We start from the raw sequence: 14,166 nt of genomic DNA, 5'->3' as shown, positions 1-14,166 counted from the left end.
TACAACTCCTACAATAATTCTGCAGTATGTCTACTTCCTGCTTTCATGGAAGCAGATATCAGGTTAACATCCTGTGTTTGCAAATTAGCTGCTGTGCCGAGGTAGCCAGCTGACACAGATCAAATTACAGTTGTGATTAGTCACAGATCAGTGGGAATTAGACAGGCTAAACTCTCTAAATACATACAGGGGGCATTTCTCTCTGTTTTCCTTCTGCCCTGTGCAAGAGTTCAGGTCCACTTTAAATGGAATAAAAATGGCAGCCACCATCCACGTCTCACTTCAGCTTCTCCTACCCCTCAGTACCATTAGCTAAGAAAATCATTACTGCAAATGTTTTTTTTTACTCCTCTCAGTGAACGGCGGGCACAGCAGTGGGCCTTGGGGGCCGAATCTGACCCCCAGCTGGGCGACTCGTGATGAATTGCACACGATATCACTTATTTAGTGCTAAACCAACAATGCCATTAACGACTGAGCAAAAACCTCCATCGGAGACAGAATGAGTATAGTCAGAGTAATTAAATAAATGAAGGATGTGGAGGAAATTCTAACGGAATATTTAATGCGTTCATTACAAATAAAGATTAAGAGGGGGAAGAAAAGGAGCAATTCAGCAACTGTGCATTTTTATTTTTTTCTTCGCCAGCCCTGAAATGTCTGTTTACTGCAGCTTCAGCAAGGCGGCCGAGGCTCCGTCAAGCCATTAAGTTGAGCGTTGAACTTCATAACGCTGGCTGTCTTTCCCAGGCGTCCTTTTGATGTTACCTCCAAAGGAAGGAGATCAAAGGCTCGCAGTGCGGTGAGGGAAAGTCCCCGCTCTTAGCCCGGCTGCTTGTGATATGTGTGCTAAAAATCCTGGCCACAAGCGCAAAAAAAAAAAAAAATATATGACTTGCATAGGTAAGTGCTAAAACAAAGCCAAATGGAGGAAATAGGAAATAACAAGTAGCACGAGGTATTGTGTATATCCCGTATTATCATACGGCTGGTGTCTGCAGCACCCCAATTATCTGTGCAGTGATAATTAGAATTACAAAATGCGCACTTGTCATAGTCCTAGGCAATTTAAAGGACCACTATCGCAAATAATTGTAAAATTTAAAATACATGAAAACACATACGATATATAAAAATTACATTTCTCCCAGAGTAAAATGTGCTATAAATCAGTGTTCCTCAACCCTGTCCTCAAAGTCCCCCAACAGTGCATGTTTTGTGGAACTCCACAGAGGTAGTTAATCAGCTCTGCTAAGACACTAATTACCTCACCTGTGCATGTTTGTGGTTTTCTGCAAAACATGTACTGCTGGTGGGCCTTGAGGACAGGGTTGGGGAACTCAGCATTACTTTTCTCCTATGTTGCTGTCACTTTCAGTAGGTAGTAGGAATCTGACAGAACTGGCAGGATTTGGACTAGCCCATCTCCACATGGGGATTCTCAGTATTTTCTTTATTTTCAAAAGCACTTAGTTAACAACTGTTGCTCAGTCCAATTGCCAGAATAGTGTGCAGACAGGTAGGGAGTTTGGCCAGCATATTTGTATAGATTTTCATTTTTTCCCGATAGTGGTCCTTTAAGTCCCGGTTTATGACGTTAAAGGAAACCTGAAGCAAGATGTATATGGAAGCTGCCATATTTATTTCCTTTTAAACAATACCAGTCGCCTGGCAGTCCTGCTGATCTTTTTGGCTGCAGTAGTGTCTGAAACACACACTTGAAACAAGCATGCAGCTAATCTTGTCAGCCAAAAATGCCAACACCTGATCTTCTGTATGCTTGTTCAGGGTCTATGGCTAAAAGTATTAGAGGCAGAAGATCAGCAGGATAGCCAAGCAACTGGCATTGTTTCAATGGAAATAAATATGGCATCCTCCATATCCTTCTCATTTAAGGTGTCCTTTAACTGTATACAATAATGCCACTAAAATGCTTGTGCAGGCACTAATTATATAATGTTTTCTGCAGTACCTTCCTCTGTGGCCCACAAAAACACTGTTGATTCTCCAATCCCTATCGAAGTCAGCTGCACACCTCATCCCTCTCCACTTGTTCCTATGATGCTGCCCCTCTCTTTCAGTCCTTTCAATGGCAACCAATATCCTGGGGAATCCAGTTCCCACTCCTGACCCTTGCCTGCAGACTACCCATAACCTGACGCCCCCCCCCCCCCCCCCCCCCCGGGTTCTCTTATCTTCCGCTCGTTTTTCTTAGCTTTTTTCCATTCACTTCTATAAGAAATCTAGCAGTAAAAGGATCGAGAGTAATATCAGAGATGACGGAATTTATCAAACGCATCTATCGAGCGGAAAAAATGAAACGTGTGTACCCAGCATTGTTGCTTCCTTGAAATTGTAAAAGAAACTTCTTCAGTTCAATTGAAGTCAAGGAATTTGGGTGATAATTCTAACTACAAATAATTTATTATATTCCGATGAAAACTCATTATGCAAATTCCAGTTGTTCATGCTATCAGGCAAAAGGTGTGTGCAGTCATTAAAACGTGGAGAGAAGATGAGAAGTTCTCGTTTTACTTTCACTTTCATTTTCCCTTTCACTGTATTCCTGCCTCTACTGCTAGCTTGTTTTTCAGTAAAGGCGACATTATGTTTTGTTTTCTTTTACTCATTCATTTTACCCAGATTTGTTTTATTATTCTGTATTTTATTCTATTATATAACAAATGTTGTTTCTTTTAAGCTGTACAAACTCAGCAAAAATGAAAAAATAAAAATAAAAAACCCAAAGAATACAGGAGTCATTTTTACAAAACAAAAACAGCGAGCAACAACAAACCCAAAGCTGTAAGCTCGCAAGGGCAGGGCCCTCTCACCCATTTGTATCTGGGAATTTGCTATACCTTTGATTATCTTGTTAATTTGTCACTATAATCACTACTTTTAACTATTCTGTATTATGTATAATGTCGATATTTTGTGTATATCACTGTCTGTATTATTATGTACCCCATGTTTGTATGTCTGCACAGTGCTACATAAAGACATTCAGCACAGACTACTGCTAGACCACAAGATAATGGACTCGGCGGAGAAGAAGGAAAGCAGCAACACAAATTCAAAATTGGAGAAGGGGAGCCACATTTTAAAGGGGTTCTGTGTGTGTGGGGGGGGGGGGGGGGGGGGGGGCTGAAGATAAAAAACGCCACTTACCTGGGGCTTCTATCAGCCCCCTGCAGCAGTTCTGTCCCACGCCATCCTCCTCCGATCCGCCGTTCCCCACCGCTGGCACCGGTCTAGCGCGGCATGCCGTCCAACTGCGGCTGTGCGCCTGCTCACTCCCGCGTCATCGGAAGCTTACTGTGCAGGCGCAGTACAAGAAAACTTCGCTATTTGTCAGACGCATAATTGCCCGGGCCTGGCGGCAGGGAACGGCGGATCGGAGGAGGACGGCGTGGGACATAACTGCTACATGGAGCAGATAGAAGCCCCAGGTAAGTGGTGGCTTTTATCCTCACCCCCCCCCCCCCCCCAGAACCCCTTTAATGCAGTGTGTCAACAGGTAAATGTCCAAAAATAACCCAACCCCAGGAAGTACGTATTGTAGCGGCACTGCTTGAGTTGGGTGCTGGAATGGACCACTAGTACTAAAATACTAGTAATTAACCACTTGCCGACCGCGCACTCATACCGCGCGTCGGCAAAGTGACAGCTGCAGGACCAGCGACGCAGTTCTGCGTTGCCGGCTGCAGGCTAATTAATCAGGAAGCAGCCACTCGCGCGAGCGGCTGCTTCCTGTCAATTCACGGCGGAGGGCTCCGTGAATAGCCTGCGGGCCGCCGATCGCAGGTCGCAGGCTAAATGTAAACACAAGCGGAAATAATCCGCTTTGTTTACATTGTACGGCGCTGCTGCGCAGCAGCACCGTAAGGCAGATCGGCGATCCCCGGCCAATCAGCGGCCGGGGATCGCCGCCATGTGACAGGGGACAGCCTGTCACCGGCTGCACAGGACGGATAGCGTCCTGTGCAGCCCAGATTGCTAGAGGGGAAAGGTATGAGAGGGAGGGGGGGAATTTCGCCGCGGAGGGGGGCTTTGAGGTGCCCCCCCACAACACCCAGGCAAGGCAGGAGCGATCAGACCCCCCCAGCACATCATCCCCCTAGTAGGGAAAAAAGGGGGGCGATCTGGTCGCTCTGCCTGCATCCTGATCTGTGCTGGGGGCTGCACAGCCCACCCAGCACAGATCAGCTAAAACAGCGCTGGTCCTTAAGGGGGGGGTAAAGGATGGGTCCTCAAGTGGTTAAGTTTACCAATATTTTACTATTCCCTACCCAGCACCCATTCTCACTTGAATCCTCCCTTCTAAATGCCCAAACCAAAACCTCCCCTACTAATGCCTAACCCTAACCCGACCCCCCCCCCCCCCACACACACACACACACAAACCTCTAAGTGCCTAAAATGAACTATGTAACCCTGGCCCCCCAACCAACTCCCCCACCCTGTCTGTCCTTCTTGCAACCTTACTAATGACACCCTTCCCATGGACCAACTCAGACTTAAAGGGAATGTCTGAGCTATTTAAAAAAAAATAATCTACGTACCCCCCCCCCCCCCCTTGCAGCCGACATGTCCCACGCCGCAGCTACGCTCTCAGTTGCTGACTCCTGGTCCTCGCACCGGTGCAGAGGACGACCTCTACTGCACTTGCGTGAACACCGCTGTCAATCAAGTCAACGTGAACTTGATTGACAGCGAAACTCGCGCATGTGCAGTAGAGGATGATCTAGTGAGGTCGGCCTCTGCATCGACGGGGACCCCAGGCCGGCAGCTGAGAGCCGAGCTGAGGCGTGGGACATGTCGGCTGCAAGGGGCTGGAGAAAGCCACCCGGGTAAGTAGATGGGTTTTTTTTTTAATAGCTCGGACATTCCCTTTAAATTGCTGGGTCTATGTAAAGTCGCATGGTCATGTATCTTATACCCTGTTTGCGTGTATAACCTTTGTGTTATGTTATATAACTGTTGTATAACTGTTTGCTTCCTCTCTATCTGTCACACCTAGTTACATTGTATGGATCTCGATCTATTGTCCAGCACTGCATAATATGTCGGCGCTTTATAAATACAATAAATAATAACAACCTTTTTTCAGTGTGACTGGAGAAGGCAACGATCTCCTTTTCTCCCCACAGTTTGGTTTGTTGTTTGTTTTTTTGTTTGTTTTTTTGATTGTTTAATTTATGGTGGTGGTAAAGGAAGAGGTAGCAGGGTTCTGCCTTAAAGAGAATCTGTACTCTAATATTCTTACAATAAAAAGCATACCATTCTATTCCTTATTTTCTCCTGTGCCCCTCTGTGCTGTTTCTGCCACTCTCTGCTGCAATCCTGGCTTGTAATTAACAGTTTTAGGCAGTGTTTACAAACAACCTAACCAGCTTGTGATAGGCTCACATAAACAGAGTGTGTGAGTCATACAGAGTGTGCAGGGGGCCTGCAGAGGGTGTGTATCGCTTCTATCCAATCACAAGCAGCCCTGCACATTCCACACATTCAAGCCTTAGCCCGACAGACACGACAGAGGAAAGGAGATAAGATTTATTACAGAGACAGTGCATTTAGGAGAGGCTGCAGTAAGCCAGAGCACATTAGAACAGGCATAGGAACTTATAAGATAGAAGAACTAAGGCTGAAAAATTTGTTACAGAGTCTCTTTAAATACAAATGCATTCTCAAGTTACAACGTTAATTTTGCTTTTTGTTGCAAACACTTTTCTGTTGTCAATTAGTTCATATTTGTCCGCAGAAAAAAAAATCAAGGGAAAGAAGCAATTGATGTTGATGAAGCCGTTTGCTCTAACGTGATACTTCAACTGGAAACGACACATAAAAGTGACAAATAAAACAAACAAACAAATGTTTGATATGCCACATGATTGCTTTCTTTTTTATTTGACCTGGAAACAAATAGATCCCAAAGATGGAGGAAGACGCCTCAAAGTTTAATTCTTCTTACATGCAATTAAAAACGTGAAAAAAATGAAATGGAAGCCTAATTCCAGGAATAGGTTCTAATATTAGGAAACTTTGGAGGATTTTATTGCTGGCAGTGAGGGTCCTTTTCCACTACAAAATGCAAAACGCAAGTGTTTGCGTTTGTGTTTTTGACCAATTTTGATGTGCATTTTTTGTGCATTTGCGTTTGTGTTTTTATGATTGGCAAGTGTTGTCTTGATTTTTTAAAATAGATACTAGTGGTTAAATCAATACAAAAGCATTTCTATGCGTTTTTCATGCGTTCCAATACTTTACATTAAAACGCAAAATGCATCATAATCGCACAGACATGCGTTTTTTTTTTTAAATCGGAACACAGCAGTGGAAAAGGCCACCCAAAATTCTTATTTTAACTACTTAAAGACCACCCCACGCCAATGGGCATGGTCGCGGCAGCAGCCCCAGGACCGCCTAACGCCAATTGGCCTCAGGTCCTGGAGCGACCCCCCTCCGTCATCAGCCCGCCAGCCAATTAGCAGCACCGGCGGGCTGTTAGTATATGATCTGCCCAATGCAAAGTGTATAATACACATTGTAATGTAAACAAAAATTAAGATGCTTACACCCCTGAACAGAACATCTGCATAGACGAGTCCCTCATACATTTTACCGGGCGCCTTGGCATTAAGCAGTAGATCCCAAGCAAGCGCGCTGGTATGGGGTCAAGCTGTATAAGCTCTGTGACAGGGCCACAGGCTATACATATCGTTTTAGGGTCTATGAGAGAAAAGACTCAAAATTGGAGCCGGTCGGATGCCCTGACTACCTGGAAAGCAGTGGCAAGATTGTTTGGGACTTGGTGTCACCCTTGTTCCAGAACTGTACCATCTTTACATGGACAATTACTACACAAGTGTGGCACTCTATCAGCATTTACTGATAGTCGGAATTCGCTGCTGTGGCACCGTGCGGCCTAGTCGCCGGGGCTTCCCCCAATGGCTCACTAGTATCCAACTTGAACGGGGGGACAGGGTTGCCTTGTGTAACGAAAACATGCTCATGGTGAAATGGAAGGACAAGAGGGACGTTTACCTTCTGTCCACCATTCACGCAGACACGACAGTCCAAATTCAACGAGCAACTGAGGTTGTTGAAAAACCCCTCGCCGTCCACAAATATAACCTTAACATGGGAGGGGTGGACTTCAACGACCAGATGTTGGCTCCCTATTTGGTTTCCCGCAGAACTAGACGCTGGTATAAGAAAGTGTCTGTTTATTTGATTCAGTTGGCAATGTACAACAGTTTTGTTCTCTACAGTAAGCTGGGAGAACTAAAGGATCCTGCCTTAAATTTCAGGAAGAGATAGTTTCGGAACTCCTGTAACCAGAAGGAGCCGTGGCCCAACCCCAAAATGTAGTTAGCCGGCTACATGAAAGACACTACCCGTATGTCCTTCCAGGTACCCCATCTCACCGTTCCCCAATAAAACGTTGTCGTGTCTGCAGCAGGGCTGGAATGAGGCGTGACACCACTTTTTATTGTCCCTACTGTCCTGACCAGCCTGCCCTATGCGTAGGGGACTGTTTCGAGGTTTAGCACTGCAGTCCTCAAGTGGTTAAAAAGGCTGCTCTTAAGAATCAGCAAACGCACGCGTTTTGCGTTTTTGGCAAAAACGCAGCTAGTGGAAAAGGACCCTGACTCAGCGGTAGTGTTTTCTCTGACTAACTGTCCGCGTGACCTCCATGGAGATATGTGGCATTAATATAAGTAATCCAGGGAAAGAAAATGAAGGAGAATTAAATACAGCAAAGTCCCCAGTACCTGGCACCGATGGGGACAGCATGATGAATGATACATAGGTTTGCTGGTTGCTTGAGCAAGCGGTCGAAAAAGCACAAACCTCCCCCACTAAATACCAAGCCTGCAGCAACGTTGTGTAGTCTTCCTATTGGTCCTAGTGGCTTTCCAGGGTCCTCCCTGCACGGAAGGCGGTATGTCACCTTACCTGAATCGGGTCACGTGACACCCCAGGCGCCATGCACAGATACCAGAAGCTCTAGTAGTTACAGGAAGGTTACAAGACGTCGCTAGAGGCTCGGTGAGTATTTTAATGCCTGCAAATACCCCTGAAAACCGTTATCCCCTAAATATTGACCTTTTAGGCGTCAGATTTTGGGTTGATGTTAGGAACTTACTTGGTCAGACTTTTACTGAGGGTTAGAGTTAGGCATCTGGTAGTGGGTGTTCTATTTAGTCACCTACTGTGGAGGTTAGGGTTAGGCATTAGGTGTGTAAGTATGGTGGGGGAGTGGTACCTACATGGGAGGCACTTAGAGCAGAGGGTTAAAATAAGTGCTGGGTAGTGCATAGTAAAATATTGGTACAGTAAACCTGCATTATCCACAACTAAGTTAACCAGAAGTCTCAAGAAAAAATCCTGACCTTGCAGGATGCATACATCTACTATTACACTTCTTTATAAAGTAATAGATATCTGTTACATTAACCACTTCAGCCTTCAGTCGTTTTCACTTTATGCATCCGAGCAATTTTCACCTCACATTCATTAGCCTATAACTTTATCACTACTTATCACAATGAACTGATCTATATCTTGTTTTTTCCGCCACCAATTAGGCTTTCTTTGGGGGGTACATTTTGCTAAGAGCCACTTTACTGTAAATGCATTTTAACAGGAAGAATAAAAAAAAAAAGGAAAAAATTCATTATTTCTCAGTTTTCAGCCATTATAGTTTTAAAATAATACATGCCTCCATAATTAAAACTCATGTATTGTATTTGCCCATATGTACCGGTTATTACACCGTTAAAATTATGTCCCTATCACAATGTATGGCGACAATATTTTATTTGGAAATAAAGGTGCATTTTTTTCCGTTTTGCATCTATCACTATTTACAAGTTTAAAATAAAAAAAAAAATAGAAATATTTCATCTTTACATTGATATTTAAAAAGTTTAGACCCTTAGGTAAATATTTACGTTTTTTTTTATTGTAATGTTTTTGTTTTGTTTTTTGTATTAAACATTTTATTTGGGTATTTTTGGGAGGGTGGGATGTAAGCCATAGTTTTAGAATGTGAATGTGTCTTGAGTTTTATTTTTTTCACTTTTAGTTGTAGTTTTACTTTTTGGCCACAAGATGGCGGCCATGAGTTTGTTTGCATGACGTCACTCTAAGCGTAACATACGCTTAGAGGGACGCATGGGGGACGTTACAGCCAGAAAAATTGCAGCTTCCGAGAGAAGCTGTCGCTTTTTCAGCAGGGGAGTGGAATCAGTGATCGGGCACCATAGCCTGATTCACTGATTGCCAGGCTAGCGAACCGCGGCCGGGAGCGCGCGGACGCGCACATGGCCTCCTGGGCGTAGCTAGTACGTCCAGGAGGCCAAAGTAGTTAAGTGAAGTCTGTCCTCATTTGGTTTTGATTATTGTATTTCAACATTAATACTGAATTTTCCGCCACAGACAAAGAAGTGTGATTAAAGGACAACTGAAGTGGGAAGAACATGGAGGCTGTCATAGTTATCTCCTTTACTACAATACCAGTTGTCTGGCAGCCCTGCTGGTCTATTTAGCTGCAGTAGTGTCTGAATAACACCAGAAACAAGCATGCAGCTACCGGTAATCTTGTCAGATCTGACAGTAATATCAGAAACACCTGATCTGCTGCATGCTTGTTCAGGGTCTACGGCTAAGGCTGGTTTCACAGTGGGACGTTGCATTTTAGGGGACGTTATGGTCGCATAACTAGAGCTGAGCCGAAATTTTCGTAATTTCGCATTACTAAAATTACGCATGCGAAATTTGCGATTACGATGCGAAATTACGGTAGCGTAATTGCCATTAAAATCCTAATTGAAAATACCGTAAGCGTAATTTTCAACGCGTAATTTCGCGTTTCGTTCATGCCGTAATTTCGCATTAAACGCTACCGTAATTTCGCGTTAAACCGTAATGCTCCGTATAATATAAAAAAGCCGCCGACTTTAAGGGTTAATAGCAAAGCCCCCTTAAATGCTAAGAGCCTCAAATTTGGAGAATATATTAAGGAGATCAGGAGGAATAAGAGGAAAAAATTTTTTTTCAAAAAGACCTTAGTTTTTGAGAAAATCGATGTTAAAGTTTCAAAGGAAAAATGTAAACATTTAAAAACCCGCCCGCCTTTCTCCTGGGAGGGGGGGTGGGCATCTGGGGGACCCCTTTTTAAAGGGGACTCCCAGATTCCACCATGAACCTCCCCCCCAGGAAATCGCGGCCTCCACCTCCACCGCCCATCGGAGGTGGAGAAGAGCCCCTTGTCCTTGGATTGGACGAGGGCTCGGAGGGGGAGGGGAAAGCTTGGCTGCCCCTCCCCTTCCGAGACCCCCCAATCCATGGACCATGCGGGCTGGTATAGTCAGGGTGCGGAGCCCCATGCGGCCGGTGCTCCGCATACTGGCTATCCCAGCCTGCATGGGGGACAAGGGGTTAAAGAGGTCTGGGAGGGGGGACCCCACGTCGTTTTTTTTTTATATTTCCCACACTCAGAACGAAGTAAGTAAAACTCTTCCCACTTGGGGGAATCTATGAAAATAATACACTATTGTTACCTGTGCAAAAAAAACTGACATTTTCCGCATTTAAAAGACATTTTCGCCCTTGAAACTTTAACATCGATTTTCTCAAAAACTATAAGGACTTTTTGAAAAAAAAATTTTTCCTCTTATTCCTCCTGATCTCCTTAATATATTCTCCAAATTTGAGGCTCTTAGCATTTAAGGGGGCTTTGCTATTAACCCTTAAAGTCGGCGGCTTTTTTATATTATACGGAGCGTTATGGTTTAACGCGAAATTATGGTAGCGTTTAATGCGAAATTACGGCATGATACGACTGTAATGCGAAAATTATGCGAAAATTACGCTTACGCGAAATTTCGCGAAATCCTTCTTCATTACGATTATGTACTTACGGCCATAATCGTAATTACACTAATTACGCGAAATTTCGCGAAATCGTAATTAGGTCATTACGCTCATCTCTACGCATAACGTGCCCCTAACGCAACGCCTGGTGGTGTTGGAGCAGGAGGCTACCAAGAGCCGCGTTACAAGCAGCTCTTGGTGCGCCTGCTCTGTCGGAGGCGCTGCGGAGACCACGTGAGCGGAGCTCTCCGCATCACGTGGTCCCGCCAGCCAATCCGCGGCCGTTCCAGGATGTAAACACTGCAAGTGCAGTGAATAATAAGTAGCCATTTGCCTGGCTACGTAGCGGCCTCTCCCCGCCTCCTCTCCGCCCATAAATCGAAAAAAAACCCCTTCTACTGAGCATGTGTAAACCGTCTAACGCGGCTTAGCCGCGTGTAAAGTACTGCATGCAGTACGTTATGTAGACGTGCTGCGTTACAATGTAACGCAACGTGGGCACTGTGAACAGCCCATTGATTTTTCATTGCTGTGCGTTGGGGTGCGTTACAGGCTGCTCTAACGTGCGCCTGTAACGTCCCACTGTGAAACCAGCCTAAGGCTGCTTACACGCTGCACGTTAGTGCAGCCTGTAATGCTCCCCAACGCACAGCAATGTAACACAAGTGGGCTGTTCACACAGCCCACGTTGCGTTACATGTAACGCACGTTCTTAAGAAAGTACAGCATGCTACGGCGTTAGAGCGGCTTAAGCCGCATTAGACTGTCTGCACATGCGCAGTCATGTTGGGGAGGAGCGGAGAGCGGCCAGGCACATGGCTAATGAATATTCAATGCACGTTGTGACGTGCAGTGTTTACTTCCTGGAGCGGCCGCTTTGTGCGGTGATTGGCCGGCGGGACCACATGATGCCGCATGCGCACAAGAGTACGCATCACGGCATCACGGACACCAGAGTGAGCTGCCCAACGCGGCTCACTCTGACGTCCACAACGAAGAGCACCAGGCGTCGCGTTAGGTGCACGTTATGCGACCTTAACGTGGCACGTAACGCAACGTCTTAATGTGCAAGTAGCCTTAAAGTATTATAGACAGAGGCAACAGATATTGCTTAAAGGACCACGATCGCAAAATAAATAAATAAATAGGCAGTTAAAATCACAGACAGGCAGACAGAACAGACAGGTTTTGGGACAGTCCATCTCTTCATGGGGTATTCTCAGAGTTTTCTTTGTTTTCAACAGCATTTCCTGAACACCAGTAGCAAAGTCTAATGCTGGGAATACACGGTACGTTTTTTGAGCCATTAAGATGGCTCGATTGATCATTTCCGACATGGCCGATTTCCCGCACGATCGATTCCGCGCTTGATTTCGCATAGGGAACAATGGGAAAAGATAAGAAAAACGAATGGAAGATAAGAGAATCGGGCGCGAAATCGAGCTATGAATCGATCGGGAGGCAGAATCGAGCCGCAAAAACACACCGTGTGCAAGTGAGTAGGGAGGCTGGCTGGTATTACTATTTTGGTAGTTAAACTGCTATTCAGGAAAAGCGGTTGAAAACAAAGAAAAGAATCCCCTATGAGGAGATGGACTGGACCAAAACCTGTCAGTTCTGTCAGATTTTAACTGCCTACTTTTTTTCACGATAGTGGTCCTTTAAAAGGAAATAAATATGGAAGCCCCCATATCCCTCTTGCTTCAGTTGTCCTGTAAGTGCTAGCACAGTGATCTGCAAACTTGGCTCTCCAGCTGTTAAGGAACTACAAGTCCCACTATGCATTGCGGGTCTGACAGTCCCAGTCATGATTTATAAAGGCAAATGCATTGTGGGACTTGTAGTTCCTTAACAGCTGGAGAGCCGCGTTTGCAGATCACTGCACTAGGGTAACCGGTCACAAGACCCAGAATATTGTAGCAGCCACCAGTTGCTGATGCGCAGAGCAAGAAGCTGAACTAATGTTATGTACGATCCGAGTCATTTGGGCTGCAGCATCTGCTGTAAGAGAAAGATCCTGAAATGTCACCATGCCCACTGGCGCGGCTCATTATGCTGATTGCAGGCTGCAAGCTGATTTCACTGCTAATTGCTCCCCTGATAATTTTTCTGGGTATTTACAAAGGATTCCCATAGCCATGCATCTCCCTGCACATTCCAGCCGTATTGACCGCCTAGAGACCGCTAATTAACTCTTTCCATGTACCAGGCGAGATCTCACAGCCAATACAAAGCAGAGAGCTAAGAAGCCATCCATTTATAACGGATATTGTGGTAGAGTAGGGAAAAAAAAAACTCCAATAACTTTCATAAACACAAAATTATAGCTCCAGCCCTCAAAACAAGAAAATAAGAGCTGCAGCAAATATCAGCCATGGAGATCAAAGTTCATAGAGATGATACAGATTTTGCTTAAAGCACACCTGAAGTGAGAGGGATATGGAGGCTGCCATATTTATTTCCTTTTAAACTAGGCATGCCCAAAGTCCAGCTCGGGGGCCAAATGTGGCCCGCTGAGCCTTTTCTGGTGGCCCCAAAGCGATTTACAGTTGTTAATTCGATGTGGCCCGCAGGCTGCAGCGCCGCATGCAGGGGCCACCTTGTGTTGCCGCTCTGCCTCATCCTTTGTTTGCCTGTAGGTTATCAGCCACCACTGTAGCAGTAACAGCCACTGATTTGCAGCCGCCAGTATGCCAGCCGCAGTAACAGCCACTGATTGGCAGCCGCCACTGTGCCAGCAGCAACAGCCACCACTGTGCCAGCAACAGTAACAGCCACTGATTGGCAGCCGCCACTGTGCCAGCAGCAACAGCCACTGATTGGCAGCCGCCACTGTGCCAGCAGCAGTAACACCCACTGATTAGCAGCCGCCACTGTGCCAGTAGCAGTAACAAAAACTGATTAGACACTACCACTGTGCCAGCAGCAGTAGCAACCACTGATTAGCAGCCGCCACTGTGTCAGCAGCAGTATCAGCCACTGATTAGCAGCCGCCACTGTGTCAGCAGCAGTAACAGCACCTGATTAGCAGCCGCCACTGTGCCAGTAGTAGTACTGATTACAGCTGCCACTGTGCTAACTATACACTGTATATATGTTCTTTCCCATGGAAATGTTTTGACAAAATGTCACAGACATAGTGTACCTTACGGCAATAAGCAGAAATTGCGTGTTTAATTTAACTAGTTCGGCCCTCCAGCACTCTTAAGAATGACCATATGGTCCTTGGCCTAAAAAGTTTGGACATCCCTGTTTTCAACAATGCACATTGCCCGACTGCCC

The 14,166-nt window shown here is 45.5% G+C and overlaps 1 protein-coding gene across 41 annotated transcripts in view; it reads right to left on the bottom strand.

Moving 5' to 3' along the window:
* The window catches only part of TCF7L2 (transcription factor 7 like 2), a 774,578-nt gene that overhangs the window by 577,205 nt on the left and 183,207 nt on the right, over positions 1-14,166 (bottom strand). The window lies entirely within an intron of this gene.

This window comes from Hyperolius riggenbachi, chromosome 10 (genome assembly GCF_040937935.1).
Source record: "Hyperolius riggenbachi isolate aHypRig1 chromosome 10, aHypRig1.pri, whole genome shotgun sequence".
Lineage (NCBI taxonomy): Eukaryota > Metazoa > Chordata > Amphibia > Anura > Hyperoliidae > Hyperolius > Hyperolius riggenbachi.
Note: the sequence above shows the minus strand (reverse complement) of the source record. Positions and strands in the feature narration are given on the sequence as shown.